We start from the raw sequence: 19,230 nt of genomic DNA, 5'->3' as shown, positions 1-19,230 counted from the left end.
CTTCAAAAATAATTGTATAATAATCTCCAACTAATACAATCATTGTAAACACTGATGTAATGTGTATATATATACCATACATATATATGGTAACATTCTAATTCTATGCTTATCAGCTCTAAAATTAGGAACCTTATTTGTTCTATATTGACTCTTGTGTCTTCATGTATAATTTTAAAATAAAAAGTAGTCCATTCAATCTTTTATTCATTGTATAAATTGAATGAGAAAATGTGTCTGAATCATCTGAAATAATCATCAGCTCATACTAGTACTTCAACAAGTATAAATGGCTCACTTTACCATTGTTTACTCTCACTGTTCCCAGTACCAGTTACAGTGTAGCAACTGAACAAATACTATTTCTGATTGTAGTTAATGCTCAATTTGATTACTTGCTTCGGCCCGTGATGATCTTGTCTGACACTGGTAATACAAAAGCAAACACCAAAATACAGCTGCTTCCAAATAGAGTTTATAATTTAGACAACAAAATAGACATTAAGCATGAAGTTTTATCAAGCATATGAAGTATATATAATTCATAGAAGTGCATACATGTTTGATTCTGCAAGATACACTGAGTTCCCTCTGTAGACTCTGCTTCACAAATGTGATCCTATTGTACAAAAACATTCTTTACTTCTTTTTAAGAAACATGAGAGTTTTGAAAGATGATAAAATATTAAATTGGGCAATATAGTCCATTTCTACATTAGCTTCAAAAAGAAGTATATTCAAAAACTGCAAACCATATTTGCTAGGCAAAATTCTTTTTCAGAATCAGAAGGAAATGGAATGAAGGACATTCTTGACAGTTTTTCCACATTCTTTTTATTGCTTCCCCAAGCTGCTTCTGCAAGAAGCACGTTGGACAACTGACTTATGAGCCTTAATTTCAGTATTGTTCATCATTGTTTATCTTCTGTGATTCAGCAGGATCTGACCAGGACTCAAAGTCATCATTTCATTGTGAACATAATCTATTTAGGAGAGAAGCTTCCTGGGAGTGAAAACATACACGACCCAATCTGTAGACATAGTTATTTTTTATTTTTACATTTTAAAAAAAGGATTTCATTATTTTCTGGTCTAGAGTTTCTGTACCATTATAAAGGGGTGAATTTAAAAAGAAAAAGAAAAGGAATTCCCTCCTTGTGCTACCAGGATAATATTTTAATTTTTTTCAAGTTAATGTGAAACTCTAATGGCCCAGGATTTTGAAGGAAGGGTCCAGGAGAACTTCAACCTGAGGTACCTCAGATGAGGACAGCAGGAGCTGGGTCCCTCCCTCCTCTCAACCTTGTGCCATAAAGTCAGCTGCCCCTCCATCAACCCTAGTAAGAATGTAGTACCTTGACATTTATCTGGCTTCTCTCCTTGTTTGATTTTATCCTAGCCCCACACAAACCCTCATACCCTACAACTCCTGAGTGTGCAGATGAAGTATCTTCCAATACTCCTGCTTAACCAACTGTCTATAGCCACACAAACCTTGCCCCACGGACTCTCACCAACTCCATAGAGGCATAAATATGCCCTTCTCCTTCAACTTAAAGGAGATATTTCATTGAGTCTATCTCCCCAGAAGGCTGTTTCTCATGGACCCCAAGGGCTGAAGCAGAAACAAGATGGCAAGTTGTTGTGTGCTATTTTCTCTAAGTTGATAAATTTGTTTTATCCCAACAGTAGAAACCATTGTTTATCCTTTTATAGTTAATAGTCAGTTACCGATTTGACCTACTCCCCAATATCCTTTTATGTGACAAGTAAATCAACTCAAATTGATATTCTTCTGTAATTACCAATTAGAGGAAAGTCATACTATGCAATGATCTTGTGTGTTCTAAACTACTAAGAAACATTTTTAGCCACTAACATCACTGCATGGCAATCTGAAGAAATTATACAATAAAGAAATGATCATAATGAGTGAGTTACCCCGGAAGCAGAAAGAGTCAAATGATATATACTCACTTATATCTGCACACTAGCCCAAGGAGCATGTCCTATGAAAGTCTTCACTTACCAGGAAAGTGGGACAGAGGGGAGGACATCCTATTGGGACTCTAGGTAAGAGAAGCATGGGATAATGGGGAAATAGAAGAATCCAGAGTGTCCTAGAAACCTACAAGAAGAACATTATGATGGGCAGATCTGGGCCCAGGGATCCTGCTCAAACTATAGCACCAGCCAAGGACAATGTGTGCAGTAAATTTCGAACCCCTACTCAGATCTGGCCAAGGGACAGGACATTCTCCACCATTGAGTGGAGAGTGGGGTCTGATTTTCACACAAACTCTGGTGCCCCATATTTGACCACGTCCCCTGGATGAGGAGGCCTGGTGGCACTCAGAGGAAGGATAGCAGGCTACCAAGAAGAGACTTGATACCCTATGAGCATATACAAGGGGAGGAGGTCCCCCTCAGTCACAGTCATAGGGGAGCGGAGTAAGGGGGAAATGGGAGGGATGGAGGAATGGGAGGATAGAAGGGATGGGATAACAATTGAGATGTAATATGAATAAATTATTAAAATATATTTTAAAAATTCTTAATACATTAATTACTATTTACAGGTTCTCATTCAAATAGTCTTTTTAAAATTTTTTATTTTTTAAATAATTTATTCAGATTAGATCCCGATTGTTGTCCCTCACTTGTATCTTCTTGTTCCTTGTTTTAAAAAACAAAACAAAACAAACAAACAAACAAAAGCTCCGGTGGCTCCTAATCTGAAGGCATTCTTCATGTCTGGAATAGGGAAACCCAAGAAAAAGAAAGGAAACATGGAGCCAGACATAGGTATATAGATTTCTACCTAGGTAAACAATCTTGGGTTAAAAGTGGGAATCATGCCAAGTTTGGGGAGTGTAATTACCCCCTTCCTGATAAACAGTGCTAGAGATTCAAAGTGGGGGATGAAGGAACATTTATTGATTATCCTATAAAGACATAGGGTCAACCCAGACAAAACTATAAGTGTGTGATTTAACAAGAAACATGCATTTGACAGCCCCAAACACACAGTTCTTCCTCCTCTGCCCCTTTATCTGTGTACTCAAAGAAATAGAATATTTCCTATATAGCCCTAAAATTTATAATATAGCTCTATTTCAATTTTAGAGTTTAATAATTTATCAAAATGGCTGGACACTTTTGATCTCAGGTAATTTTTTATTTGAATGACAGGTTTCCAAAAGGCCCAGGCAAGGCATTTTTATGTTGACAGTGGAACGTGCTATTTTATTTCTCCCACCAGCACTCAGGAAACTGAGGCAGGGTACCAACCTGTGCTATAAAGCAAGAAAAACCTTCAGCTCAAATTGCATTTTGTTGCTACCAAATTTTATTTATTTAAATGCTTGTTTACTTATCTGCAGACACACATTTTATTGAACAACTATAATGGCAAAATATCCCATACTTGAAAACACCTGTGTAGTTTGACAGATAAATAGGTACTGAAATACAGTATAGACAGAATAAGTTTTCATGAGTGTCACCTTGGTTTGGTGTGACTCAAAATTTCCCCATACATTCATGAAAAATAAAACAGATTTTGACCCCAAAGGTGACTTAAATGGAAAACAAAAAGACAAAACACCCTCATTTGGTTTAATATGGGAAATGCTGAAGTTTAAGTGCCTGGTATACAGTGGATGCCAACTTGGGCACCTGATACCAGGGAAAGGCAGGGGAGGGATTGCACAGCAACAGGTTGAAGACTTTTCCTACAGCCAAGACAGGAACAATTAAAACACTGAGAGGCAAAGGACAGTGTGGTGCATGGAAAGGAAGGAGTATACCAATGGGAAATTCCTTTGAAATTAACTAGAGCCTAGTTGCAAGTCAAAAAGCTCCTGATCATGTTACACAGATGAAGCTATATTGCTCTTCCCAATTGCATCTACTTCCACCTGCACACATACTTCAAGCTACTCTTCCAGACCACACAGCACATTTTATCTTATGCTTGCCTACTTCTCTGAATCATAGTTTGTCTAGGCAAAAGCTTATAGAAGAGCAAAGCTCTACTTTTGAGCACAATATTTGAATTTTTTGTACTCGATGGGAAACAATTAAAATTAAAATGTTATTTATCCAAACAAATTATATTTTTCATATTTTAGAGAATTATTTAGAATGTCTAAGTTGATAATTATTGACATGACCAGTAGAGTGATGATGATGATGATGATGATGATGATGAAGACAAAGCAAGTCTTATATGCTTGCTTTTGATTGAGGAGAAAAAAAGGAAAGCAGACAATAGAAGGTATTCCAGCCCATTATGTGTTTAAGACTATTTTAAAAGCTATTCTTAAGTTTGTTATTAAAATATTTATGGTGTTTAACTTCTAATATCTATTAATTGACTTGCCTTTAAACAAACATAAAAGTAATTTTGGGTAATAAAGACCATGATATAAGATATAAATAACGAAGTGTTCAAATCATAAGAGAATATTTTTTCCAAAGCCAATTGGTTACACAAAATTTCACAGTACAATGAAAGAGAAGGAGTGCTCAAAGGAAAAAAACAAATCTTTTAATTGATTCCATTTGGTTTAGATTCATATATGCCATTTTATTGGCTCATTTTATGATAAATATATTTAAATACAATAAAGCAAAGGAGATTATATAATTTTATCTTGTAATTTTATTACTTAATATTCTAAGACATAAAATCAATATAGGGCAAAAATGTCTAATTTACTCTTATGTCAGCACCATGAGTTTGGCAGTTTTATTATTATCCCAAGTGAAAACATCACTATTTACCAGAGTGGTAGTGGTAGGATCAGGAAAAAAGAGGAAAGTGAAAAAAGAATGAAAGAAAGAAAGAAAGAAAGAAAGAAAGAAAGAGAAAGAAGAGGATTTAAGGTTTTGTTTGGTTTGTTTTGCTTTGTTTTGTTTTTTGTTTTTGTTGTTGTTGTTGTAAGTGAATCAGGAAGTCTGTGATCTTTTTAAATACTTAAATGAAAAACATATTAATCTTTCCAGAGCCTCTTTTTACCACCAGGGATCAGGGATAACGTCTGACTCCTGGTCCCTCAACTGCAAAAATATATTCCCTTCACTAACATTCTTATACAGAAAAGCACCAGATTGACTCCATTTCTTTTAAGAACTTTGATAAGTAACATCACAAGCAACTTACTTTTGTGAAAAGAAATGAGAGTTTGGGCTAGTAAGATAGCTCCAAAGGGAAAAGGCAAGTGTTACATACACTGGACCACCTGAGTTACATCCTCAGAGCACACAAACAGCTAGGTGCAGTATTTTACATCTTTAATCCCAGAATTACTACAGCAAGACAGGACACATGCAGGAGACTTACTCAGAAGCATATGGGCCAGTACAAATGTTGTATTTATTTCCCAAGAAGAAGGGATATAATGGGAGCCATACCCAGTCTTATGAATATATGGCTTGAGCTGTGCCCAGAGCATTTCTATCTCTGTTCTATCTATCTCTAGGGCTAGACTTGGAAGTTTGTAGCCTCTGTACAATCTAATCTTTTGTAAGGCTGGACCTTGAGGGCTTTAGCTTACCACTTGCATCTGCTAATCTAATCCTATTATCTTTTCAGCCTCCAAGACTTACTGCTGCTGAATAACCTCCCTGCCCCCTTTCTAGTTCTTTCTGAATTCTGGTTGGCAGGTTCAAGTCAGTTGTTTGGGCTCAAATTCCTCTTCCAGCTTACTGATTCAAATCGGCTTCTCTCAGCTTCTGATTGAATCGCTCTGCTTGGAAAAACTGCCTCTTAACTCCATGAACTGAACTGCTCTGACTGTGCATGAACTGAACAGAACTGGATGGAACTGCACAAACTCATCTGAATTCAACTACATTTAACTCAACTGCACTGAACTCTGGAACTCCACTGATCACAGAAACTGAACTCAGCTCTACTCCCCTATACTGTCTCCTGTACTGTAACGCTCTCTTTCTCTGAGCTGCTCTTAGGTAGCTTCTTTCTCATGAGTGTTGGGGGTGGTTAGCCTATCTCTGCCTCATTGTCACATCTTTGCTTGATTCACCACTTTTTCTGCCCTCAGCTAGATGCTATTGTTTGAGATTAAAGTTGTGTACTAAATTCTAGCCAAAGGGATGAAAGATTTTGTCTGTATTTTAGAAAGATCATAGAGACCTAGAAGGCCTTTGCATGTGGTCACATGCCAGAGTAGCCATGTTGCTAGATTAAAACTCCTTTACAGGCTAGTTAATCTGGAGAACCATGGGACCAGAGAGTCCCTTGCATATATCTAGAATCATAGGACCAGAAAAGGTCTGCCTCAAGAAAATATAAGACAAACCCTATAACCCTAAAGTTTTCCTCTGACCTCCGCATTCATGTTGTGACAATCATGTACCCACAAGTTCTCACACAAGAAGAAGGAGGAAGAGGAGGAGGAGAGGGAAGGGGAGAAGGAGAAGAAAGAAGAAGAAGAAGAAGAAGAAGAAGAAGAAGAAGAAGAAGAAGAAGAAGAAGAAGAAGAAGAAGAAGAAGAAGAAGAAGAAGAGAAATTTGAAATTTAAAAATGTGTGTGAGAGTGACGGTCTACATTACTTTTACCATATTGTCATATTGTTAAACTTAAATGCACACTTAAAATACATTTTTTCTTCTGATTCCCTGATTGACCAGAATAATCTGGATAATTTTATTGAGTTACAAAATGCTTTTTGTAATAATAATTAACATTCAAGGCTTATATGTTGCAGAATTTAAACATAACTAAAATAACAGTAGATTCATTCACAATAATACTGACTCTAAAAGCCTTGTGATTAATACGAAGTCTTTCCCTCTTTAAAACTTAATATATTATATGTATATTCAGAAATAATGTCCATAGAAATATTAATTTGTTATCACAAGTATTTTTAAAGTTTAATATGTTTGAGCTTACTATTGATATCATATTCTCAGTTGCCTTTACCATTGCGAGGTCTAATTCTCTTCAGAAATCCATTTTGCCCTCTCTCCTTATTTTTCTTGTCTTTCTTTTATTTACTTTTCTTCTTTCTCCCAAAAGCGAATGAGATACAGATGTTATGTCTTATAAAACCCCATAGTATAATGATGTCCATAAGAAAATGGATTTTCCTCTATGTGGTTTAAGGGTATTTTTGAACTTAAACTTCCAGACATTTCCACAATTAAGTCCAAAGTTTCACTTTCTAAAGCTAGGGTAGAACCTATCTGTTCACATTTTGCTAATGTATATTTGTACCAAATAACATTTAAAAATATTCTGATGCAACCACAAATGAATTAGAGACACATGGCTCAAATATTTGAGGGTTATCATTTTAAATAAAATGGTAAGAGGAAATAATTAGGGAATTCAAGTTATACTTCATTTCCCATAGGCTATTTGGAACTTTGCCTGACCTCTTATATTTACCTATTTAAATTAACACCAACAGCAGTTATTTCCATATTGCTCCCCAAGCACAGTGTGGTAGTTAAGGGAAAAATGGGTCTGGGAGGAGAGGCTTTCTAACTAATGTCTAATAGTTAGAATAGTTCAGGCAAGTCAAGTATGGAAAACAAGTCATTTGAGTTGGCAGACCCAAGAACTGGGCCCTAGCGGGCAAAAGTCTGGATTTAGTCAGAGCTGCATATTGAGAAGTTTTCAGTCATGGTCTCTCTGGGTATAAACACATCTTCCCATGAAGATAATAATAAGATGGACTTCGGCTGGGCCCTATACCTAATGCACTGGGTTGGAGTAATTCACATTCTTTTGTCCCCCCAGATAAGATGATAAAGTTTGTTAGAATTTTCAGTTTGTCTGTAGTTGAGTCTCCATATAAATCTAATTTGAAATCTTGTTCTCTATAAGAATACATGCTGTCAAAGCACCCGAAGCCTATAGTCATTGCCCATTCACTGATAAGTCATTGAAAGGTTTTCATTTACTTTGAAATGTCTTGAATCACTCATGAAAGGTGATGCTAAAAGAACAATTTTTAATAAGTCATCGAGTTCTCCCAGTCTGCACACATTTTTGGCAGGACAAGTATATTGCTGTCTGCCATCTGTGCAGAATAAAATTTGGATTTTTCGTTCAGGGTCAGTTAAAATGTGCTTAAGCTCTAATGTGTATCTAGGCTTTGATTCTAGCCCTGAAGTCTCATCGTATACTGCTTGGAATTCGAAGTGGCTGCCCTAAAATCTTTTCTCCTCCATAACTGACATATCGTATTACTAAGGTCCCAAAAATCAATTATTTTACATAGTAATTGGTTGCTTTATTTTTATAACAATATAAATCTAACAGCATTTCTTTTGGTTCCTTTTGAATATTTACCATGAGTGGCAAATCATTTAATAATCCAGTAGCATTGCTACATGCATTAAGTACAGAACAGTATGTTACTATGAGACTGTTGTGTACCCAGATATTTTTTAAGTCCCATTTTCACTCACATCTGAATGATCAGCAATCAAACTTCAAAAATTATGCATAACTATTAAAAATAGAACTTGATTGTTAATGTAGGTCAAGATTGTGACAGAACACAGTAAGTTTCAGAAATATGAGCCATTATTATTCTCTGATATAATGGCAAACAAGTTCCGATTTTATATGCGAATTATACATAGTACCTCGGGATGAGGGCAGCTGAAAGGGGAAAGTTCTATTTGTTCAGTATATTTAAGTATAAATGACAAGATAGTACAGAGGGGAGGCAGTCTTATATGCACAGGAAGCATCAAGGGATGCTTTTCCTCAGATTCAAAGCTGATCACACATAACAGTATTCAAACATCTTTGGTGTCTTCCCTTGTCTCCAGGATAGTCTTACAGCGACATGGCCCTTCCCAGTTTCCTAACCATCACCTCTGGCATGCTAATATCTGCATGTCTTATATTCTAATTACACTGAACTATTTGTCTTTTTCTAGAATTAAACTTTCTCCTAAGTCTTCTAAATTTTTTTTCCCAGTTTTGAATTCTCTATATGGAATTTCTTTCTGTCATTTTAAATGTAAGCGCTTACTTATTTATCAAAAGTCATTGAAATACTACCTTCACAGTGATTTCTTCTCTTTGACAGCCCCGGCGAACCACATCTGTTTCTGAAGTCAGCTCTTATGCTATCTCCTCTCTTCCTGGGAAGATTGAGCTTGATAGCTTTGAGGCCATGTTCAGGAGAAAAGGTGGAATAGAATGGACTGAATTTTTGTTTGATATGCAGAAAACTAAAGGTCAGGGGAAAGGTGGATAAATTAAAGAATTAAAATTATATATTGGGGATTTTTTTGCTAAATAAATAGATTTACCAGTATTTCATAGCCCCAAAAGGGAACTGTGTGAAACAATTGGCGTGTTTCACTGTGTCAGGACAGTGACGTTTTTATTGCCTATGCGCATCCTCTATCATCATGTTAGGAACCTCAAATAGATACGGTAAAACCTACTGTATGAATTTGCCCACATTTAAATACTATCAAGGAGTGCAGCATATCCCCTGAAAACGTAGTAGGAAAACTCTTCAGTAAATATTTTAGAAACATCAGTTAATAAATTCTATGATCATAAAGTTTAGCTACTTTTACTTTATGAAGAAAGCTAATTTTGAGCTGCATTTTCAATGCATTGTAGTCTCTGATTAGTAAAAAAGCAAAGGCCACATTAGACTTTATCAAAAAAAAATGTTGTTTCCACCAGATGTTTTCTTTCTAATTCAGAGCATGTGCTTTCTCGCTAATAACAGAGACGCACATCTGTCCACATTGGTTCTTCAGTGTAACTTGTGTGATAATGTCTTTCTCACTCATCCTCATGCCCTCTCTTAGACATACTTGTTGAAATTGAGTTTGCTACTTACAAATGTAGGATGATCAATATGCAACCCACTCTATCAACACTTCAGTCGCCTTGATACATCTCTTACTTGTTTCCTTTCTCATATCATTTTTATTTACCTAGTTATATGATTATTAACATTCAGTTAGCCCCACTGCTTCAGTTAATGTACTTAACTTATCTCCCTCAGGTAAAAGCAACACAATTCTGCAGCTGAAACTCAGAGTAGGCTGGAATAAGCTCTAAACAATATACTGTGGGGATAAGGATCATCTCCTTCTGAAAGTAGTAGGATTTGGTATAGGAGATAAGAAAACTGTCCTTTGGGAATCTGCTTAGTGGGATCATGGAGGACTTTGCCTCCAGGAGCAAAAGAGAAAATTAGGGAGAAAAGAAGATAACGATACCTTAAAGAGAATTGTGGATTGGTTACTAAGAGGAAGGAGAAAAGATATATTTGTTTGAGTCTTTCTCAGGTGACCAAAATTTGCTTAGAACATTGGCAAAGATTTACTGCTTTGAAATTATGGGATATATCAGACAGAGACATGTAAGTGCCCGGGAAAATTTAGAAAAGACATCCACTCTGAAAGTATAACTGAATCCCCTCCACCACTCTCCAACATTGCCCCATTTTTTTTTTTTTTTTGTTTATTCATTTCAGGGGTTGCACTGTGGAAAATGTAAACTCAACACTTTTCTGGTGTCTCTAGGCCTTCTTTCAGCTATGATGAAAATCTTGTTGTAATAGAGAAAAAAAAAATCCAACACCAGACATGTCAGTCTAAAGAAAAATTTAGTGTGAATACCTGAGTGAGGACAAAGGATTAACAGCTGAAATACTGGTCACTGTGTAGCGACAGGAGCATGATAGTTCAGGGCTGATACGGACTAGGCAGTATTGAAATAAACCAAAATATTGTCTTTCTCTTGCAGACACTGAGGGCACCTAAGAGACATTTCGTCCTTGCAAGTTAAAACTAGAAACTTAATGGGATGAAATGGTTGTATATAAATATAAACTAGGACCCAGAAAAGGACTGAAGAAAGTTAAAAGAGCCTTCAAGATGTCGCTGTGTAATATTGTGTGCCACTTGGTGATATCACTAATTCTTGGTTCTACGTGGACATTGGCAAGTCCACTGTTTCTACAGTAAGATGATGGCTGGCTGGTTCAATTAAGTTGCTCCTCTACATGAAGTTGAGTGGCTAAAGAAGTATAAGAAAGTATGGGCAAAATTAAGGGAACAGAATGAATATGATGAAAATATATTGTATAAAATTCTCAAGTAATAAAAAATAATATTTTAAAAAGAAAACTCTGCCAAAATGCACTCTACACTCAAATTTAAAATATACATTATCCAGGGTTCTCCAGATAATTAAAGTAGTTCAAAGGCTGTTACTTAAAACTTTTCTTTTTTTTTAACTCAAGGATTTGATGTCTTTATTCTATTGAAGTTTTCAAGTGTTTAAAAGAGGCCCACCCAAATCGAGCAAGACTCATGATTTATACTGAGTCTCAGCATATAAATATTAAACTCATCTAAAATTCTTCTCAAGGAAGAACTTATAATAGCCACTCAATAGCTCAATCAAATCGAACATAAATTTACAAGTCATATTCTTTTTCCAGGCAACAATTTTATAATGGAAAGTTTCTGCATCTTACCAGAAAAGAAGTGAAAGCATCAGCTTTTACATGAAAAGTATTATTCAAGGTATACTTGCATGCTTTGATTTTAAAAAAAATAAGTCAAGGCTACAAACATGAAAAGGGAACCTAAGACATAAGTAATATTGCCAACTTCAAATTATCAGTCATTGAATCTTGAATAATTAAAGTCATTTGCAACAAACTATGCCTTTCTAGAACACTTGCTAAGTATAGTAAATCCAGGACACACTATATACCCAACAGATCCATGGAGCATGCGGAAAAAGGGCTTTTCATCATATTTGTGTAACTCAGAGAAGAGATTATTATTGCGATCAACATTTATTATACTGTGTGACACACAAGGAAAACATTGAATGACATATCTTTTAATGGGAAAAACCTCTCTCATGAAAGCAATTTATTGTCTTTGAACATTTGATTTTGGTATTCATACCTGGACTGCCCATATATTATACTTGTAAGTTTTCATGAAAATAAAATACATTACATAAATGGTGAAACATGGGGAGATGTTGTACTTAATTTAAATTGAAAAGGTTCTGCTTTAATATAATCCAAATGGCCCATTATTTCTTAGAACATCATTCCTGAATTGTCATGTCTCTATTAAAAGCTGCGAGTGGCATGTGATGTTCATTTTAATAAGAAAATTATGTTCAAGAAGCAATTGTAACTTCAATACCGCAAAGGAAATGACTGGGCACTGTGAAAACATTTAGAGTGTGTCTTTTGGGGTGGAAAAATGAGATGTTATACAGTTGCCAAAAGTGAAGAAGTTTGCATGTAATTATGGAGCATAAGGAAAATAATGGTACATATATAAAAATGTTAAATTGCTGGGGAACTATATATGTTAGGTAACGGTTTGCAGTTGGATCAGCCCATGGTTCGCTTCTTGTTTCCTATAGAAGGTATCAGTGAGATTTCAAAAAATCAACTTCATGAATTGTGCAAAATGTCTCACCCCATAGAGGTGTTGAAGGTGTCAGAGTGTACTAATTACAAAATGGTGAAGAGAAGGCGTGAAGTGAAATGGTGTTATATGCCAAGGACTGTAGAAGGTACTTGAAGTTTGGTTTTGTTCTTTGGCCTTATTGTTTTTCCCATTTATTTTATACAACAACTTTACACGATTACTGTCCAAATCTTACTTAAAATACAACCAAGACTTAGTAGAGCTCAGTAACTCATGGAATCAGCAATAGAATGAAGTCAGCCATGTCCTGAGCCTACACTGTACTTCTCCAGTAGCCCAACTTTTGGTTGGGACCATGGTTTACATTATTGTCCAGAGTAAAACCCCGAAACACATTTTCCCCTAATGATAGCATAATTCTTTATTTTTCCAATAATGTCTTTTAGTGAACAGGGCTTTAGCACTCTCAAGGTTTGCACACATATGTAACTGATGTATTCTGTGCTGTTCCAAGAAGTCCAACAAAAAACGAGCTCAACCTTGGAGGTTTAAAAGCAGGACTGACTCAACACTGACATCTGCATAAAGACCTCTTGAAATGGAGCCTATAGAACACCAGCTTTGAACACAACCATGTTCTGATAGACCTGCCAGGATACATTAGCTACAAAGCACTTGTCAGAATTGACCTACTGACCTGATTAGTGACTTGGCTCAACATTATCCATCTGGAGGCTGAAATGTGTCTGCCAAATACAATGGTCAGAGTTTTGGCAGGGTTGAAATGGAGCTGTTCTTTCTAATGGAGCCTTGCTAACAGGTTCATTTACCTCCTAGGACTACTACTTGAATGTCTCAGTAATGTCATGCTTAGTGGGGTGGAAAATACATAGGCTTTGGAGCTTTACACACTGGAGTTTGAGTTGATTTGTTCACTTAATAGTTTGTCAATTACAGTGCCACCTTCAGGCTCAGGTTCTGTTAAATCTATGAAGTGGGAGAGAATGATCAGTCTCTGACTGAGTTGCTTTAAGCATTAGAAACAGTACCCTGTGATACCAGGATGGAGTGTTTCCTGACCTTTCATTGTTGCTCAGCAATATGTAAAGTGCTTTTCTGAATCATCTACATTGAGAAAAGACTGCCTTACCTAGATACTATTATTATCATCGCAGCCGTGAGGATGAAATATAAAGTTTAGGGCAATGCAGTCGCTTACATTTGGTAAAAATGGAAGAAGTGTCTGGAGTGTAACTTACTGTTAGCAGTCACTTCAAATTGTCTATGATTCACAGCAAGGTAAAATTAACTTCTGTTTTCATTTTTAGTATTCGTTATCCTCTGTTGATTTTTTTCTTGTGGGGTGGGGGGATTGTTGGATAATGACCCATTCAAATTTCATGAAGTAGGAAAAAGCTCCAGAAAATTTGTCTAGTTGTTTCTATGTTATGAAAGATACTGAACTATTCCTTGTGACTATAATGGATAAAAATATTAACTAATTTACATGTGTCCTTAGCTGTCTTTAGTTGTACTGGACATTCTCTAAGAATGTACTAAGAAACTTGTTTGAACACAAATCAACTTACCATTCACTAGGATTAATGTTGTATAGATGAGATTCATACTGATTTCTTATAATTAAATGATGTATTATTAACAGTAAGTGTTTAAAATATGAAACATACTTCCTAAAGCATAAAAAGGCTAAAACCCATTTTCCATACACATTTACTTGTATGTGTTTATGTGGGTTTTTGTTGTTGTTGTTGTTGGTTTTGGGTTTTTTTGTTTTGTTTTGTTTTGTTTTGGGGTTTTTTGTTTTTGTTTTTGTTTTTTGTTTTTTGTTTTTTTGTTTTGTCTACAAGAGGGGTTACCCTGATTAGTTTTATGTTCTTTTACAGATCCATTGCAAGTTAAGAATATTAGTTCATACCTAAAGATCATAGGACTCCAAAGCATCATGAGTTTGAGACCATCCTGAGCTACATGAAAAGATTACCTCAAAAACAAAACAAACACATTGTGAAAAGATTATACTTGGAGCAACTTAAGTCAACGAGGTGGGAATAAGGAAAAAACAGAGTAGCATTACTTCCTACGATGGGCAAAGGAGGGCCACAGGTTTTCAAGAGACTAGGTGGCCAGTGTTATTCCTGCCCAAGATCAAAGTTTTACTTTCATAACTCTGATTTGGATTAAACCCATAATAAGACTACATATATTTCCATACTGTAAATGTACATCAAAATTATGTCTTCAGTTGTGGTTGCCAAATGAATGCTACCTGACTCAAACTCACTCTTCTATAAGCTTAACATGCATCTGAACAAACCCATGCTAGTTTATCTTAAGATTTGCTCTCATATAAAAATGGAATAAAAGTGGTATAAGTATAAGCAACATAGAAAATATTAAATTATGGTATTTTCCTGGTTTAAGGCTGTTTGGTATAATACTCTCTCGTGATGCTCAACTGTGGTGGACAGCCGTTTCTTGCTATTTAGTTAGTGTTTAGCATAATGGTAAGGTGCTGCTAGTTGGTGTGGTTCGGTAGGTGTTATGATGTGGTAGTTAAAGAAGAATTCCCCCCACAGGCTCATATATTTGAATGCTTAGTCATCAAGCAGTGGCACTAGCTACATGAGAAGGATTAGGAGCTGTGACCTTGTTTCTGTATGTGTGGCCTTGTTGGAGGAAGTACGTCACTGGAGATGAGTTTTGAGGTTTCAGAAGCACGAGCTAGGCCTAGAGGCTTGCTCTCCCACTTCCTGATGCCTGCAGATCCAGATGTAGAACTCCCAGCTTTTCTCCACCACCTTGTCTGCTGCCATGTTTCCTAGCTTGCTGCTGATGGACTTAAAGTCTGAACATGTAAGCGAGCCAATATTAAGTGTTTTCCCTTAAAGGAGATGCTGTGGTTATGGTGTGTAATATAAGTTTTGGTATCCTCAGTTATATCATTATAAACATGGTTTTGTTTTAGTACCAGGTGTGGGATAGGGGGCTGATTCAGAATATCCACATCAGCAAACTGTTTGTCTCATGGGGGCTCTGAGAGGGGCTCTTTGCCAGCTGCAGGTTAATTCTGAGGACCAGAGAGAGAATACGTGCTAGCACCAGAAAAGTGTTCCGGGAGAAGGATGCTGATACACCCCCTGGTGCCCGTGGTTGCTCTTGATTCAGTTTGACAGGGATAGGTTAGAGATATCCTGAAATAAAGGTTTGACTTGCCCCAAGGAACTCACAGACGCTAACCAGCAGGAAGTCAGTGAAGAGAACTACACCACTTCTCCTCACTACCACCTTTCTCCTACCTGGTGTTGGAAGGGATTGAAGTCAAAAGGATGACAGACATAAGAAATCGCAATAAAGTAGATAAAAAGTACACCAACAATGGTGTCTCTTCACAGCAGTGGAGCACGGACTAACACCTATGGCTTGGATAGGAAGTGCTATAGGATAGTGGAAACTACCATTGAGATGTGGTGGATTGTGAGGTTATGATACAATCAATGGACTATTCAACCAATGGATAAATAATTTTGTGGCGTTACTGTGACATGACAGAAACTGTCAGAGTGTTGCCTAGTTAAAGGAAGTGGCTCACTGGAAGCACAAAACCCTTGATGTCTATAATTTGACATGGATTCTCCCTGATTTTCTATAGGATTCCAGTTGCCATGCTATCAGCTGACAAAATTACCTTGATGAGCCCCCTTTGCTGCTGTAATTTTCTGTCACACGCCGCGACCAGAGTAATAAAAAATGCATGTAAATGAACTGACCAATCAGAAACCATGAGCAAAATCAAAGCTATCTTCACCAAACAATTTTTCTTAAGTGTTTTCCTACACAATAAAAGTCTTGTAGAGTAGGTTAAGTATATTAAATGAATTTACGGCTTGTAATATTTTCAACTTACAAAGAGTTTGTTGGGATATAACTCCACTGTAAATTAAAAGCATCTGAAATAATTAATTAGCATTTATTTTCCATTAAAAATATTAACCTTTACATAAGGCATTCCTGATTGTTTCATAACTGTTCTTCTTGTATGTAGTTTATTATAAATAAATAAGGTCCATATGCAAAAAGTTACCCTCCACAGTTCTCGAATTATAAGCTGGGACAACACAGATCTTGATTTTCAGAGTAAAGTTACAAAGGCTTTCTGAGCTGTACTTTTCACACAAATAAAGAAATTTGGTGTGAAAGCTGGTCTCACTTCCTCTTGGGTAAGGTAATGAGCTATTGGAACATTGTTTTAGAAATAATGTTAAGAATGTAAAAATACTCTAAAAAAATATTTTAAGTCTGCTGAACTTCAAGCATGCTTTATGTGTTCCATCCTGTAGTATGTGGTTCACAATATTCTCTCCAAAAATAATGTTCAGGTTTATGGAATTTGTTTGGACAGCCACTGAAAATCAAGTTACAATGAAAAATGATGTGTTACTTGGTTCTAGTGCCATATGAAGTCAATGCTATATGTAGAAATTGTGAAAATATAGTATACTGAGGGCTGCAGCAAGAATACTGGTATGTGAAATTTTAAAGAAAAATATCTAGTCTTCAGAGTGCAAACTGTTTTCTCCCACTTATTAAGCTATTGGGTCTGCACACTTGCATAGCAGCCACACTGCATAGGCATCAGGAATGTCCATGAGCACAAAATGGAAAAAAAAAAAACCAAGAATGTTACCAGTGTTTTTGTGTAACATAATTCCTATATGATCAGTGGTTACTTAGGTCTGACATTTAAATTCTTAATTACTCATGTAATCTCACTATAAATAATTAATTATATTTTATTCTCATTTTGTTAATATGCTTACAAAATATAAATAAATTCAAGAAATACATTCATTGGCATGCAACATTTAGTGCATTGATGGTTTGAAACAAAGTATAACAACAGATGGCATGTCTTCATGGGTCTGTGGCAGAAACAATCATCCAAGTAATTGATGTAATGGTTACCTAGTCAAAGGTTGACAGACCACTGTCCTCTGTTCTTTGTAGACCCTTGTAACATAATAAAATAAAGCAAACACACACACACACACACACACACACACACACACATATAACTTTTGACTGTATCGGTATACATGAAAATAAAGAAAATGAAAAAAGTGCAGAGAAATCTAACAAAATCATTTAATTTCACTATACTGGATAATAATAAAACTGAAAACAAAGGATCAGAATCAACACAATGTTCAAAAATGACAAGACAAAAATAAAAACAAAAAAGCTACAACTTATCTGATAGGAAACATCTCTTTCCTTGTACTCCTTTGATTTTACTATACTCAAGCAGTATATGGATTCCATGTCCAATATGCACACTTTACAGATTAATATGTTGGGAATTTCTAGTTCTCTAAGTGCTGTGGCTTTTCTAGATTCATCTCTCATCTCTTAGGACAGTGACAACTGAAACAAAGACTTTGCCTTCAAGTCATCTTTCTAGTATGTGTTGTGTGACAATAATTGTATGCCTCGACCTTATTAAATATTTTTATATAAATGAAATATGCAAAGTCACATCAAAAAGCAGAAGTATAAATTAACATTAATTTGCCCTTTGTCTAAAGTATGCTTGCGAATAAACTAGGCAAAGAAACAAATTAAAAACAGCAATAAAAAAGACAACACAATTTGCAGTAACATTTTACTAGCATGAACAGGAGAAGCTGCTCTAGAAAGACATGCAAGAGTTACTATCCCTGAAGTAGTCTCTAGGATCATTCATAATCAAGTATACACATACATGGCTAAGGATATTTATCTCAGAGAGCCCAGTGGATGATATTCAAATAATGATAGTATTAATGCCAAGAAAGTAGACTAAAGACATTTTCTGGGTTATGACCAAATACTTAACATAAATTCCAGTATTAATTACTATAATAAATATAATTTTGTCTGTCAGATAGCAAGATCCACTATATTTGGTAATGTGAGTAATATAGAAAACTGAATAGATTCAAGTAGAAACAATTTGACTTTAATCGATATCAAATGTAAAGGACAGTTATTCTTAAATGTAAAAAAGATGCTCAGTTAAGTTTACAACAAGATGATCAACATGGTTTACTCAGTAGTATGCTAGAAGTGTGTACAGTGGTTTTCTTTTGTAAGTTTGTTTGATTGGTTTCTCTTTCTTTTTGTAATTTTTAATTGGACATTTACATATGCATTTACATTATTACACTTACATACAACAAAGTACATACCACAAGAAGAACTATGAAACAATCAGGAATTATATAAATGTTACATTCATAGTGTCTTGGCTGTATTTGGCAGCCTTGAAGAAAACATCATTCCTATCTTAGTGGGTCTAAAATTCTGAATGTCAATCAATATCTGTCATATCTTATCTCTATCAACTTAAAACATCTATCTAGACCTAAAAATAGCTTGAAAAATAGACCCTGAAACAACTAAGCTTAATTGCAAAACTAAATTATCTGGTCTTCAACCCCATCAGAGACTTGAGAAAGAATAAAATTGATTACCTGAGTAGACAGTGTTTGATTGGCTTCTATCTTAAGAAAGTGTTTGTCTTCTGTAGTTCAGGTAAGTTCCAACCACTACAGATGTCTCGGATAAATATCCCTGGTGCTCAGCCTGAAGATCTGTCATAGTTTCTCTAAGTTAATGGACTTTGCTTTTTCATACTATAACCATAGGACTGAGGCTTTTGCCCCAGTCTTTTGGATACCTATGGATCCTGATACCCCTGTGAAAGAAAAAGGGGAGTGGAGGATGAACATCAAGAGATACTG

Source organism: Acomys minous (assembly GCF_964271855.1).
Source record: "Acomys minous genome assembly, chromosome: 14".
Lineage (NCBI taxonomy): Eukaryota > Metazoa > Chordata > Mammalia > Rodentia > Muridae > Acomys > Acomys minous.
Note: the sequence above shows the minus strand (reverse complement) of the source record.